Raw genomic sequence first — 13,730 nt, 5'->3', positions numbered from 1 at the left:
AGCGAGCCTGTCGGCTAGTTATTTTATATGAATGTATTAAAAAACCATTACTACTCTACGATATATTTCTCACGATTCTAATGATCGAAAAGAGAAAAAAATGTATATAATGTTTAATCTGTATATTATTAGAACCTGCTTTTTTATAAACATATTCATACTACTCATGTCAGTGTTGCATCAAGAAAAACTAATTCTTGGAAAGACACTAGCCAAGCTCTTAAAAGTTTCGAAAAAGACTTAATATTTTCAGATGATTTGATTTCGTATGGTAATTGATTGAAATATTTTGGAGCTACATATTAGCTCCAAAAAATATCAATAGTTCATAATGGTTTATTCGAAAATCACTGAATGTAAAATCACCTGACTTTAAAAAAACATATTTTGGAACAAATGACTGAAACTGTCCGGCCCTAGAACGATCACATGACAACCATCCCTTACCCATTCCACCAATATAAACCTTTAAACCATGTTATAGAACGAATTGTATATATATATATATTATATAAACTCATGTTATTTCAATTATCCACTGCATACTGCTGTATATTACTGAAATTTGATAACCCTGATCTACTTTCAGCCTACTTCATTTTATTAATCAATTATTTGATCTTATCTACCTATATAATTATTTTACTTTATCAATTTTCTGGTTTTTTTCTCTTCAATATTCATATTGATTAAAACTTTCACAATATTTCCATTAATAAATAAATCCTTAGTTTAAATAACGAAATTAACGTTTTGGTAGAGAGTTAGTGGGGAGGATATTTTTAATATTCTTCCCAAAGGATGGACATTGATATGTCCAAAGCTCCGCCAATTTATGTAGATGCATAACAATATGATTATTATCTATAGTTATTATATTACAAATGCTTTTTTCATATCATATACAGTTCAATAGTTATTTTCTTAGTCTATATTATGTAAATTCATCTATAATTTATTTTGCTGTATTGTAAGCTATTGTATATAAGTGTATAAGCCAGTATATATTGTAATCTACATGAATAAAGTACTCAATCAATCAATGTACAGAAGACCTTACCTATCTTCTCATTACAAAAAAATCCATTAACAAGCAACTTGATCTATTGATTCAGCCTCCAGTCTTTAGTCACTTTTTCAGCATTAGTTCAATGGGGAGCAACGCTGTTACCTACAATTAATGCTGACAGTTTAAAGTGAATCCCACCGTAGCCCAGTTGCACAATCATGAATGAATAACAGTACAATGTCGGTGGTCGCCGTATTTTATGGATTTTGTCCACTTTCTCTCAATCAGCGGGTATTTATTGAATGATGCCGCTTGAATTCTAAACAAATCTTGCCTTTTTTGTCAATCATGATGCTTCTTGATGCTCTTTCGACGATGGTTTCTCCCAGTCAAGGCTCGGTATTGTCATGAATACTCCGAATTTGGCTCTAGGCGTTGAAGACGTCTTTATCGGGAAGATGACTGGTTACATAAGGGTAACCGTTCTCTGGAACCGTATTCAACCGATCCGTTCGGCCGTTGGATCGGACGAATATCCACCGGCCGTTCATTCGGCCGAATATGGTCGTTCATTGGAACCGTTTACTTCAGTCTAGTTGCCAATTATTCAATTAACTAGATTCAAGATTCTTTATTGCCAGAACAACTTTACATTGCATGAGCACGCCAAAAACAATAACAATAATACAACACTTGTGGAATAAAAGATAAATATTATGATATAAAATTAAGCATCAAGACAATAGAAATCGTACAGTATATGAAAATATTACAATAACAATTTGTCTTAGTTAGAAACAAACTACAATTCATATTAATAATAATTAATAAGTTATTCAGTTTTACCATAGATGAAGGATAAGTAAGTATAACTATAGATAACTATATTATTCTTGTCTCTGGTTTTACCAAAAATTAAAAGGTACATGTTGCATAATGAGCATTGATTATATTGAACACTGAAGATACTCATCCACCGAATAGTAGGCACTCTCTGTCAATTTATTTTTTAAAATCTGTTTGAATTTATTGATTGGCAGCTCTCTAATTTCTAAAGAAAGATTGTTATAAATTTTGGCTTGTTGATAAATATGGCTATCTCTTGTCTTGGAGAGTCTTATTTGAGGCAGTGATAGATTTTTGCCACGTCGGGTGGAGTAAGAATGATTGGCTCCCAGACGCTACTCCTATCATAGCCACCAACATTTTTCATAAACAATGATTATATTGAGATTTTGAGAATTGAATAAACAAATATTCATTAAATTAGTAATTCATTACAATGATCTTATTTGTTCAGCAATTTTGTTCACAGATTCCTTTGAACAACACGACGATGATATCTTTTGTCCTGCATATCCCATATGCATATTTTGTATGTAGAAATTAATTTAGCAAGTACTTCTGTAAATAGCAACGTTCACAACCATTACACTAGAAATTCTGGATTTCTTAGAGTGAACCAGTGCAATTATTCAAATACATTGAACTGCTTTAAGGAGTTTGGTATAAGGGCTTATAATAAGCTTCCTGCATATTTAAAGGAGCTAGAAATGGGTAAATTAAAGAGAACCATGAAAAAAATATTTTAATAGAAAAAAGGAGTTTATAATTTGAGGGTATTTTTGTTTGCTGTTGTTTGTAAGCTTGTGTTTGAATTTTTATTTCTTTGAATGTTAATACTTTTCATTCACCATGTTTGATTTTATGATGATGCTATGCATTTGTATATAAATGTTTTCCGCAATATAAAAATTTTGAATCTTGAATCCACAATGGAACATGCTCTTGAACCAAACTTTTCATTGTCTATAGTTACAACTTCATAAAACAGAACAACTTCAAAAAACAAAAACAAACAAGACTGTGAAAAAATGTTATGTTAGGAACACCTTATTGTCTCGGCTCGACTAGTTAGTTCGACCGGGTAGAGCCGGAAAATCCTATTCAATTCGGATGAAAAAATTGATTTGCCGGAGATGGCCGTATGAAACTGTTGCAATGGATGAGCATCTATTCATTTCTTTGTTGGGGGATCGTTCGGTAGTTTTCGGCCGATGCTAGTTCGGACGAAAACGGTCCTAGTGGACGGCTTAAGGGTGTATCGATATAAGAGGTATCAATATGAGAGGTACCGATATGAGAGGTATCGATATAAGAGGTATCAATATGAGAGGTACCGATATGAGAGGTATCGATATGAGAGGTATCGATATAAAAGGTATATGAGATATAAATGTGATATATAATGTGTATATAATATGAGGTATAAATGGTGATATGAGAGAGGCATGAGCTCATAGGTGAATCCATTGATAGATGATTGTGTTCCAAAAAGCTTTTCCAAACCAATACAAATTCATGGGAAATAATTCTAAGTAATGGGCTGAAATTTTACATATTTTATACTCAATATACTCATTGAAATGAAATGAATACATAGAGGATACCCAAGAACTGGAATGAATACAACAAAACTCAAGAGTGGAAAGAGTCGAAGCCAAGTCATTCACCAGCCAATCAGAGGAGAGAGCAGTGGTTCGCCTCTGAATTTCTCTCGCAATACGATTGGTTGCCCTCACTCCAACTAGCCACGCCTCCCGCCAATCACAGACAAACAATGCTGAATGGAATCGTTGAGTTGATTCTCAAAGTAGTCAATAGATGGCGTGGGTTATCTTACCATAATACACGAGTATCTTGTTTTCAAATCAAAACATCATCTCAATTCTTCTTCTTTTTCAATACGAAATAATAGCGGTTCAAAATGCAGAGGAACGTCTGCATTACAATCAAAAAATACTAGGCTGAATGTTTCCTGTTATACTAAAATAAAATCACCCCTCTTTCTTCCAGCGCATCATATCTTTCTAGCAATATTTATTTTCTATGTATTGTTTGCATTGTTACTGTTATTGTAATCGTTTTATTGATCATTGCTTTTTTCATTGTATTTTTGTGTGTTGTGGATAAATTGAAAAATTGAAAAATGTGATTTGATACAGCAATGTCAGCTGAGGTGAAATAGAGAGAGAACGTAGAGTAAATTTCACAGCAAAACACATATATGAAGAGAGAGAAGAGGAAAGAAAGTATGTAGACTATATGAGGAAGAGTGAGAGGTCTGACAAAGAAGATCGGCGAAAAGCAAGAAAGGAATTAAATTGTGGAATATGTTTCAGAGAGCAAATATAAGAGAGATAGTGAGTGTGTGTGTGAGAGAGAGAGTGTGAGACGGAGAGAGAGAGAAAGAGTGACAGAGAGAGACTGAGAGAGTGAGAGAGCAAGAGAAAGTCAAAGTAAGTGAGAGAGAAAGCAAGGGAGAGTCAAAGTGATTAAGTGCAAGAGAGAGAATGAAAGCGGAGCTATCATAGCTGAGTGGAACGATCCAGCGTCACTTAGTAATGGGATTCATAGTCGTAAAATCTAAAACCGTAAAATTTTCATTGTTGCCAAGTGAGGTCCGCTCATTTGAATTTCAAAACGGTCGGATTAGAAGGACTTGAGTCACAATGTTGGCTCACTTCGTTCAAAATAAATGGGAAAAAAATCACGTGAGATGGCACACACTTCGGTTTATCCGGTAGCCAGGTCCATATAACCGGATTCTTATGTTGTAGCTACACTGTTACAGTTATGGGATAATCCGATCACAGTGTTGTGGATATTACTTCTTATTTTATCAAATATTTTTGAATTTAATATTGTTGAAACCCAATAACAAATCTAACTGATTGAATCTAATATTATTACCAATTAAATATGATTGCAAGTTATTAATCAAATTACTAAGACACATCAGTTCACAGAGCTCAAGATATATAAATGAAGATACTCATCTACTATCAGCACTTCAATTTCATTAAATTTGAAGGGAAATTCATACGGTATTTATTGATATTTCCAAGGTTATTATGGTGTAATATTGGAGTAATTGACCGAGCGAAGTGAGGTCTAAGATTCAAGTCGACGGTTTGGTATTTCTCTTAGGGCCGTTTGCACAGTTGAGCTAAAGCTTAAACCAAATCTGGATTTTTTTGGTTTAAACTGAAATTCCGTTTGCACAGTATCAGTTTCAACTCTGTGTTGAGTTTAAACTCTTGGAAAGTTTAAACCTCCAAAGCAGAAGGTTTAAACCAAATAATTTGGATTAACTTGACATCTGTAAAGATTTGATGGGGAAACGGCTGTTAGAAAATTATTTTTCAACGGTTTTTTTTAATGTTCCTGTAAACGATAAATTATTATTATTTAGGTTATAGTGAATCATTATTTGAATGTAAATATGATTATAATGGGAGAATTGATAGAAAATTCTGGGATGATAGAACATTTTTTAAACGGTTTTGCTTGAGTAAATCAACTGCCAATTTAATATTTGATTAAATACACCACTTGATAGAAAATAAGACAATTCTACAGTGGTCTTTGATTAGAAAACGTTCTTAAAACACATAACAGAGATATTTCTCTTTCGAAAGATTTTTAATAAACAAGGAAGACCTTAGTAGATTTAAGCGTAACAAAATAACTTTTTCTTACATTCTAAAATATATTTTTTGGTGCCAACTAAATCTAAATTGTATCTAATAGTAATATAGCATTCCATCATTTTATGAAGAACTTCTTGATCGCTTTTCACTTTTATTACCGTATGGCTTACAGCTCTGTGGATTTGGTACGAGGAAATTGTAGCTATACATAACCTCAATTTACTAATGGTTTGTAAACAAATGACAAAATTCCTGTAAAATTAACCTTTCTGATATTTTAAACAATGACATTCTATTACCAACTCAACGCTAAACTAGTTTAACTTAAACTGGATTAGTAAATGCTCTGAGAAAACCGATTCAAGTTTAAACTTTTAGATTAATTTTAAACTCGATTAACTTAATCGAGTTTAGCAGTCTATACTGTGCAAACGGCCCTTAATGTTTAAATGTTTATATGTTGCGCATTTAAGGTGAGCCGCGGTAATAGATTTTCATGAAATTTGACAGGTATGTTCCTTTTTAAATATTGCGCGACGACGAATATACAAGGTTTTTGGAAATTTTGCATTTTCAGGATAATACAAAAGGAAGAGGAGTCTCCTTTGAACGCCAATATTACCGTAAAAATCAGACTTTAGAATAATTCATAAATCAGCTGTGGACTATAATACTACCCGTTCGAAAACATCGAACATCTTGAAAATGTATCTTTCCATCAACGTTGTAGACAGTTGCAGCCAGACCTGATAACAGCGCTCACACTAACAGCGGTCACGACACGATACGATATAGGACAGAAAGCTCTATGTTTATTTAGGATATTTCTGGACATTTCAAATGAATAAATTATTTATCAATTTTTGAGAAAACATAACAACAGGTCAATATAACTTACTGAGCGCGAGGTCTACTGTTCACAGAACTACTAGTATTCATGGTTTTATATGTAAATATGTTGTAAATTATGGTTTTATTGCAGTTTAATCTTCCTTTCTCTCTTAAGTCGTTCAATACATTCAATAATTATTGATAATAGATTTTCATGTGATATTTTTGATCAGGCGACAGTAATAGACATGGAATAATGTACTTGACATAAACCATTCAAGCTTAATTCATTATTACTTTCCTTGCCCTATTACCCTATTATAGTAAGGAAAGTATTGCTTTCCGAAAAAAATTAAGGTACCCAAATTTCTAAATTTCTATACGTTTCAAGCTCCCCTGAGTCCAAAAAAGTGGTTTTTGGGTATTGGTCTGTATGTGTGTGTGTGTATGTGTGTATGAGTGTATGTGCGTCTGTGTACACGATATCACAACTCCCAATTAACGGAATGACTTGAAATTTGGAACTTAAGGTCCTCACACTATAAGGATCCGACACGAACATTTTCGATCAAATTTGATTCAAGATTGCGGCTAAAATGGCGAAAATGTTGTCAGAAACAGGGTTTTTAGCGATTTTCTCGAAAACGGCTCCAACGATTTTGATCAAATTCATACATAAATTAGTCATTGATAAGCTCTATCAACTGCCATAAGTCCTATCTATATCTGTAAAAATTTCAGGAGCTCTGCCCCATCTATGCAAAGTTTGATTTAGATTTCCAATTATCAGGCTTCAGATAAAATCCAAACAAATAATTTTAAGTTGAAAAGATTAAGCATGAAAATCTCTACAATTGATGTTCAGTAACATTTTCACCTAAAATTGAAAATAAGCTCGAAATTCGAGAAAATGTGATCATTTCAATTGCAAACTGTTAACAACTGTTGATTCTATTAAATCATTCACTATGAAGAGGAAGCAGACCTAGTGTGTTTCCACCGTTGTTGTTCTGTCACCAGCTGGCTCAGATCTTTGAATAGTAGTCGACTTGAGATGCGCGGGAACACTAGCGTCAGGTGATCAAATTTCATAACGGCAAGGAAATTTGTGTGAGTGCGCCACACCAGATTTTTTTTGGTGAGCGATTGATGAAACTCTAAGATACACAATTTCCATTCACTCAACTTGTTCTCTTTACTGTTGTCGATTCTTTTCAACTGTTTGATTAGAACACATTGAGCTCTTTACGGATATCAATATTATAAAGCCTGTCCTCTCTGGTGCATCCCTTCACTGACCTTAAAAATCTCATTTCGGCCGCATGTAACCTGAAATAGTACATTTGATATCTACTATTATTCCATATTCATCTATTCAATCTCTAGTTTTCAAAATATTCGAGCGAATCTATAGTGTATTGCTGTAGTATTCTAGCTTATGGGAGATTTTCTTGAAATGATAAAAACTTTAATGAAGAAGTCATGGAAATAGTATATTAATTTGATATCTACTATTATTCCATATTCATCTAATCAATCTCTAGTTTTGAAAATATTCGAGCGAATCTATAGTGTATTGCTGTAGTATTCTAGCCTATAGGAGATTTTCTTTAGATGATAAAAATGAACTATTTCACTGAGAAGTCATGGAGAGTTGCAAACTAATTAATCAAGTGGAAACGTGCTGGAAGATCCCAATAGGAATTCGCTTCTAATTTTGATGAGAATGATACATTCTTCACAAAATATTTCCTGTTAATCTCAATTCAGCACACGTTGAATTTAACGGACAACATTTTAAAAACATCCAAAAATAAACCAAAGAAACGTCAGAATAATGTGGAATGTGACAAAATTGAATTCTATTCAGTTCAGAATATTAAGAGCCACCAACGAATTCAGAATATATATCAAGGATTACCAAGTAGAAGAAGAAGAAGAAGAAGAAGAAGAAGAAGAAGAAGAAGAAGAAGAAGAAGAAGAAGAAGAAGAAGAAGAAGAAGAAGAAGAAGAAGAAGAAGAAGAAGAAGAAGAAGAAGAAGAAGAAGAAGAAGAAGAGGAAAGAGAAGAAGAAGAAGAAGAAGAAGAAGAAGATGAGGCCACCTGAACGAAGCAATCGATTAATCGCAGGTCTAGTGGCTAGAGTAGGAGAGAATGTCTAGAATGAAGGTCTAGCAATCTGAATGCAACTAGATGAATGAGCCTTGGTCGCCCATTATTCATCCGCACTGGCTCTATCTCATCAGCTTTATCTCACTCTCACCAATCAATTATTACAGTTTTTCTGTCTCTGTCATCACTCATAGTCATGAACCGGGCCAAATAATCTTTTTCTCTCCATTTGCCTACTACAAATGGTTGGTATTACCTGAATCATGACTCTATTAAGGTGCGTACAGATATACGCGCCGCGAACATGAGCAATTCACTTTTAATCAGCTGATGCCAAGCTTTTTATATCTGTATCTTACCGTTTGTGTGAAACTACAGATATAATCATAAACTACATTTTAGCTTAGAGTGAATATGCATCTAAATGTGCATCTAAACTACATATAGCTTAGAGTGAATATGCATCTAAAGGTGCGTACAGATTTACGCGCCGCGAAAATGTGCAATTCACTTTTAATCAGCTGATTATATCTGTAGTTTTACAGAAACGGTAAGATACAGATATAAAAAGCTTGGCATCAGCTGATTAAAAGTGAATTGCTCATGTTCGCGGCGCGTGTATTTGTACGCACCTTTAGATGCATATTCACTCTAAGTTAGTCCAGGAAGACTGAAGGCAAATTGCAAATCTTCTAATAAACTTATACGTTTTTCAATATTGTTCAAGATTTGAAACTTTTTAAGTGGTAAACATAACCTATTTTGGACAATTCCCATCTAAATTTAGGAAAGGAACAGTTGTGGGCTTTGAGCCTGTTGTTCATCTCCCAATCATTTTGGTAGAGAGTTAGTGGGGAGGATATTTTTAATATTCTCCCTGAAGAATGGACATTGATATGTCCAAATCTCCGCCAATTCATGTAGATGCATAACAATATAATTATCTACGGCTATCATATTACAAATTGCTTTTTCATATCATATACAGTTCAATAATTATTTTCTTAGTCTATATTATGTAAATTCATCTATAATTTTGCTGTATTGTAAGCTATTGTATATAAGTGTATAAGCCAGTATATATTGTAATCTACATAAATAAAGTACTTAATCAATCAATCAATCATTCATAGTTAAGAATGATATTCTATCTAGCAATGCACAACTTATTTAATTCATGCTTTCACAATAATCATCCTTCTTCTTCTCCTCTTTCTCTCTCCTGTTTATTATGCTATTTCTCTCTTTTCAACTTGTCTCTCTCTTTTTCACCATTTAGAAAGATAGAATTGTTAGAGTCCAGCCATTCTCTCATTGAAAAAACAAAATTTTATTGTTGGCACATCCACATTCAATTATACAAGACTGCAGTTTTTGTTGAAACCCAAACACATATTCGAAGATGTATTGGTTTCAACACAAAAATGCAGTCCTTTATCAATGTATAATCATAGAGAAACAATAGCTTAAGTAGATATCCCATTGTATAGGGCGTTTATGTCGCAACTTTTACTGTTATCTCAAGCCGATTACTGTCGATTATTGTCGATTTTTACTGTTTTGACCGGTTGATAGTGTATGAACGGCACAAATTGATTGATTGATTGAGTACTTTATTTATGTAGATTACAATATATACTGGCTTATACACTTATATACAATAGCTTACAATACAGCAAAATTATAGATGAATTTACATAATATAGACTAAGAAAATAATTATTGAACTGTATATGATATGAAAAAGCAATTTGTAATATAATAACTATAGATAATAATAATATTGTTATGCATCTACATATCAATGTCCATTCTTCGGAAAGAATATTAAAAATATCCTCCCCAATATGAGAGACTACCTGCGTCATAAAGCTTCACAGGGAAGAACTACGTGGACTATCAGCTTGAGATAACAGTAAAAGTTGCGAGATGAACGCCCTATACCATGGGATATCTATTTACGCTATTGTTCCTCTATGGTATAATTAAATGTGGATGTACAAACAATAAAACTGTGTCACTTAAATTATGAAAAAATTCCACAATATCAATAATTCTAATTCAACAAATTTTACCATTCTCACTCTCTCACTAATCCTCAGTTCCTCTTTCTCTCATCCTTCCTCCATTCTCCTCACTTATCCACCTCTTATTTCCATCCTGAGAGCTCTACCTTCATCCACAAATATCCCACCAATAAATCTATACAAAGATTCACATCTAGAAACGTCAGTATCTCCCATAAGTATTACCATTGTTTCCAATTAAACTAATGCTGTCAATTTGAAGTGAATCCTACTGTCACTCCTCCAGTGAGATCCCGTTCGGAAGAATGTCAGTATCCCTCATAAGTAACACCATTGCTTCCCAATGCAACAAATGCTGACAGATTAATGTGGATGCTATTGTGGCTTCTATCGCACTGTCTGTCCTGATCATTCTCAACCCGTCGACTGTGCAATAATTCAATAAAAATAATGAGATGAATGATTAATTATTATAAGTTGAAGCGGCGCACCCACCCTGACTGATACAGAGAGAGAGAGTGAGTGAGTGTTGAGAGAGATAGTGTAAGAGATTGAGGGAGAAAGAGCAGTTCACTCCTTTTGACGGCTGTCCGGCTCCTTGTTTTACTTTTTACAACTTAATTGGATCTCTGATTTGAGATTTACAGAGTCCAGTCACTGCTACTCAAGTTGCTGATGTATGCTGATTTTTTCCACCTTTTTCTTTTTGCGATAGTAGCTATCTGTTTGATGTTTGTAGTCCCGCAATTCTCTATCCTTTCATCCATCGTTTTTGTGTCCTTGTTTTATGTGTTTCTTGTCTGTCTGTCTTTGTCCTTATTTCTAATCTTATATTCTCTGTATCATCCATCATCACTCTTCAGCTCACTCACTCATCTATTTCTTTTCTCCCTAAACTCAACTTTCCCTTCTTCTCTATTTTCTTCTTACTTATCGTAGATTTTCCCACTGTTTTTCTCTTTATTATTCCCTCCGCTCCATTTTCCCTTCCTCTCTATCTTATTTTTCACCTCACTTTTCAAAAAGTCTTCTACTGTTTCTCTCGTCATCTCCTCATTTTCTTTTCATCAGTTTTCCTTCTCAATTCATCCATTCTTTTTTCAATACTATTACAGAGCATCAGAAGATATTCCATGATCTAAGTTTCACTGGAGCCTATAGTCTCATACTCCATACAAAATTACTTTTTACTTGGAGGAATATGCGGCACACAGAAATGGAGGGAGATCAGCCAATTACAGTGATGTATGGAGTCATAGGTGGAAGCGCAGTTGGCAATTTGTCGATTGGAATCAGTCGAGTCAGTGCTTGCAGAGAGGAAACTTTGTAAGTTAAACATGAGCGCTTGAATATTGACTAGAAATAAGAGAACGCTGGCAGTTCAAACCGGCCCCTCGTCACCGTTTCATCCCTACCGCTGTATGCCTTCTCTGCTGCGCATGTCCATCCCAAGTCAAAAGTAATTTTGTACAGAATATAGTAGTAATTTTTCGTAAAGCTATGTGACGCTGGTAATCTTTCCTACTGTCCCGTTCTTACACTCTCACCATGCCAAAATAGACAGTAGTCGATAGTTACTATCGGCTCGAGTAAACAAAAAATCTGCTTGGAATTTGGAACATAAACGAGCTATACCATGGGATATCTACTTGAGCTATCTTTTTTCCTTGATACTGGATTGTAATTTCTTGATAACTAGTGAGCTAGTCAATAAGAAGTAGCAGATAAGAATAGATTTGATTGGAGTTCTTTATTCAAATTAATAAAAACAATATACAAAACTTGTAGTACCATTCCATCAAAACATTTTGAAAACATTTAAAAAAATGTTTTAGAGTTTTAAAATTTTTCAATAGAAGGGTAAAACGTTTTCAAAAAAATGTTTAAAAGTTTTTAAAATGTTCCAATAAAAGGGTATCACAAGTTTTGTATACTGTTTTTATTTATTTGAATTGAATAAAGTAGCCATATAAATAAAGTGATTTTTCTTTATTCATGTATGTTACAATTTACTGGCTTATACACTAATTTACATTCAATGACAGTGTTGCTGATTATTCAACGGATTTCAGAAGTATGAGAAATTTATCGATGATTATAAAAATTTAATGCAATTAGAATTATGATAAATAATATTGTGATGTAACTTCATAATCTTCATAACTTTGAGGTTGAGTGGTAGAGAGGACTTAAAAGTCCTAACTCCGCCTGATAAAGAATTTTTTCATTTTCATTTTTTCATTTTTAAATCGGTGGTGTTCCAACAAATAATGGTCGATTCTCTGAAAAGGATATGAAATAATATACTTCTCATCAACACATGACCAGGAAGACGAAAATATGGATTGAAAAGACATGTTGAAGATAGAGAAGGACATTAACATTATATATGAGATTGAGATTTGAAGCAGTAGAATTTACTGAACAATGCAGCAGGTCTTGCATGAAAGCTGATAAACTATAGGAAGAGATACATTTAAGAAGACAAATTTCTGAAGAAAAAGATTTAAAAACGGAGATAGGATGAAGGAGGAGCAGAGAGGATAAAAGTTAGAAGTTGAAAAGATAAGGGGTAGATAAACCTTGAAAATGTGAAAGGATAGAAGAGAGACCTGGGAGATAACAAAGGAGAGGACAGTATAATAAAAACTTCGAATACTTGAATGAAATTAAAAAAAACAGCTGTGCTTCTAGAATTAAGTTTGCTTTTTTCGGTTCTTTTTCAAAATTATTTCTTTAATACATGAATCTTCTCTATTCAAGTGATAATAATGTGAAATATCTGTTCTATTTTTTGTTTTGAAGCATCTAAATTTGAAAATTTACTTTGTGAACATATTAGTGGTCTGAAAATTTTGCGAAGTGAAGAGCTACAAGACTTAACCTATTTCGGACTATGTGTAACCATATCTAAATTGGGGAGAGGAATAGCACAAGGTTACCTTATTTTTCCTCTCCCTATCATGTATATGATGTATACTTATTATACCAATCAATAAAGAATAAAGAATAAAGAATTAGTGGAAAATGTGTGATCGTCGAGGACGTTATAGGGAGTTAATAGAAAATAATGAGAAAGAACCATGGAGAAATCAGGAGGATAGAAAAGAAACCATAATGAAAAAAAATGAGAAAAATAAAGAAAAATAGATAGATGGATAAATGCCTTTTATTTACACCTTTCAATTTCAAAAGTGATAAAGTGAACGATAAGATTAACTTATTTGTAAAATTATAAAATGAGATAGAAAGCGGAGG

Source organism: Nilaparvata lugens, chromosome 11, assembly GCF_014356525.2.
Source record: "Nilaparvata lugens isolate BPH chromosome 11, ASM1435652v1, whole genome shotgun sequence".
In the NCBI taxonomy this organism is placed as follows: domain Eukaryota; kingdom Metazoa; phylum Arthropoda; class Insecta; order Hemiptera; family Delphacidae; genus Nilaparvata; species Nilaparvata lugens.
The sequence above is the reverse complement of the archived record's forward strand: the minus strand, read 5'-3'. Positions refer to the sequence as shown.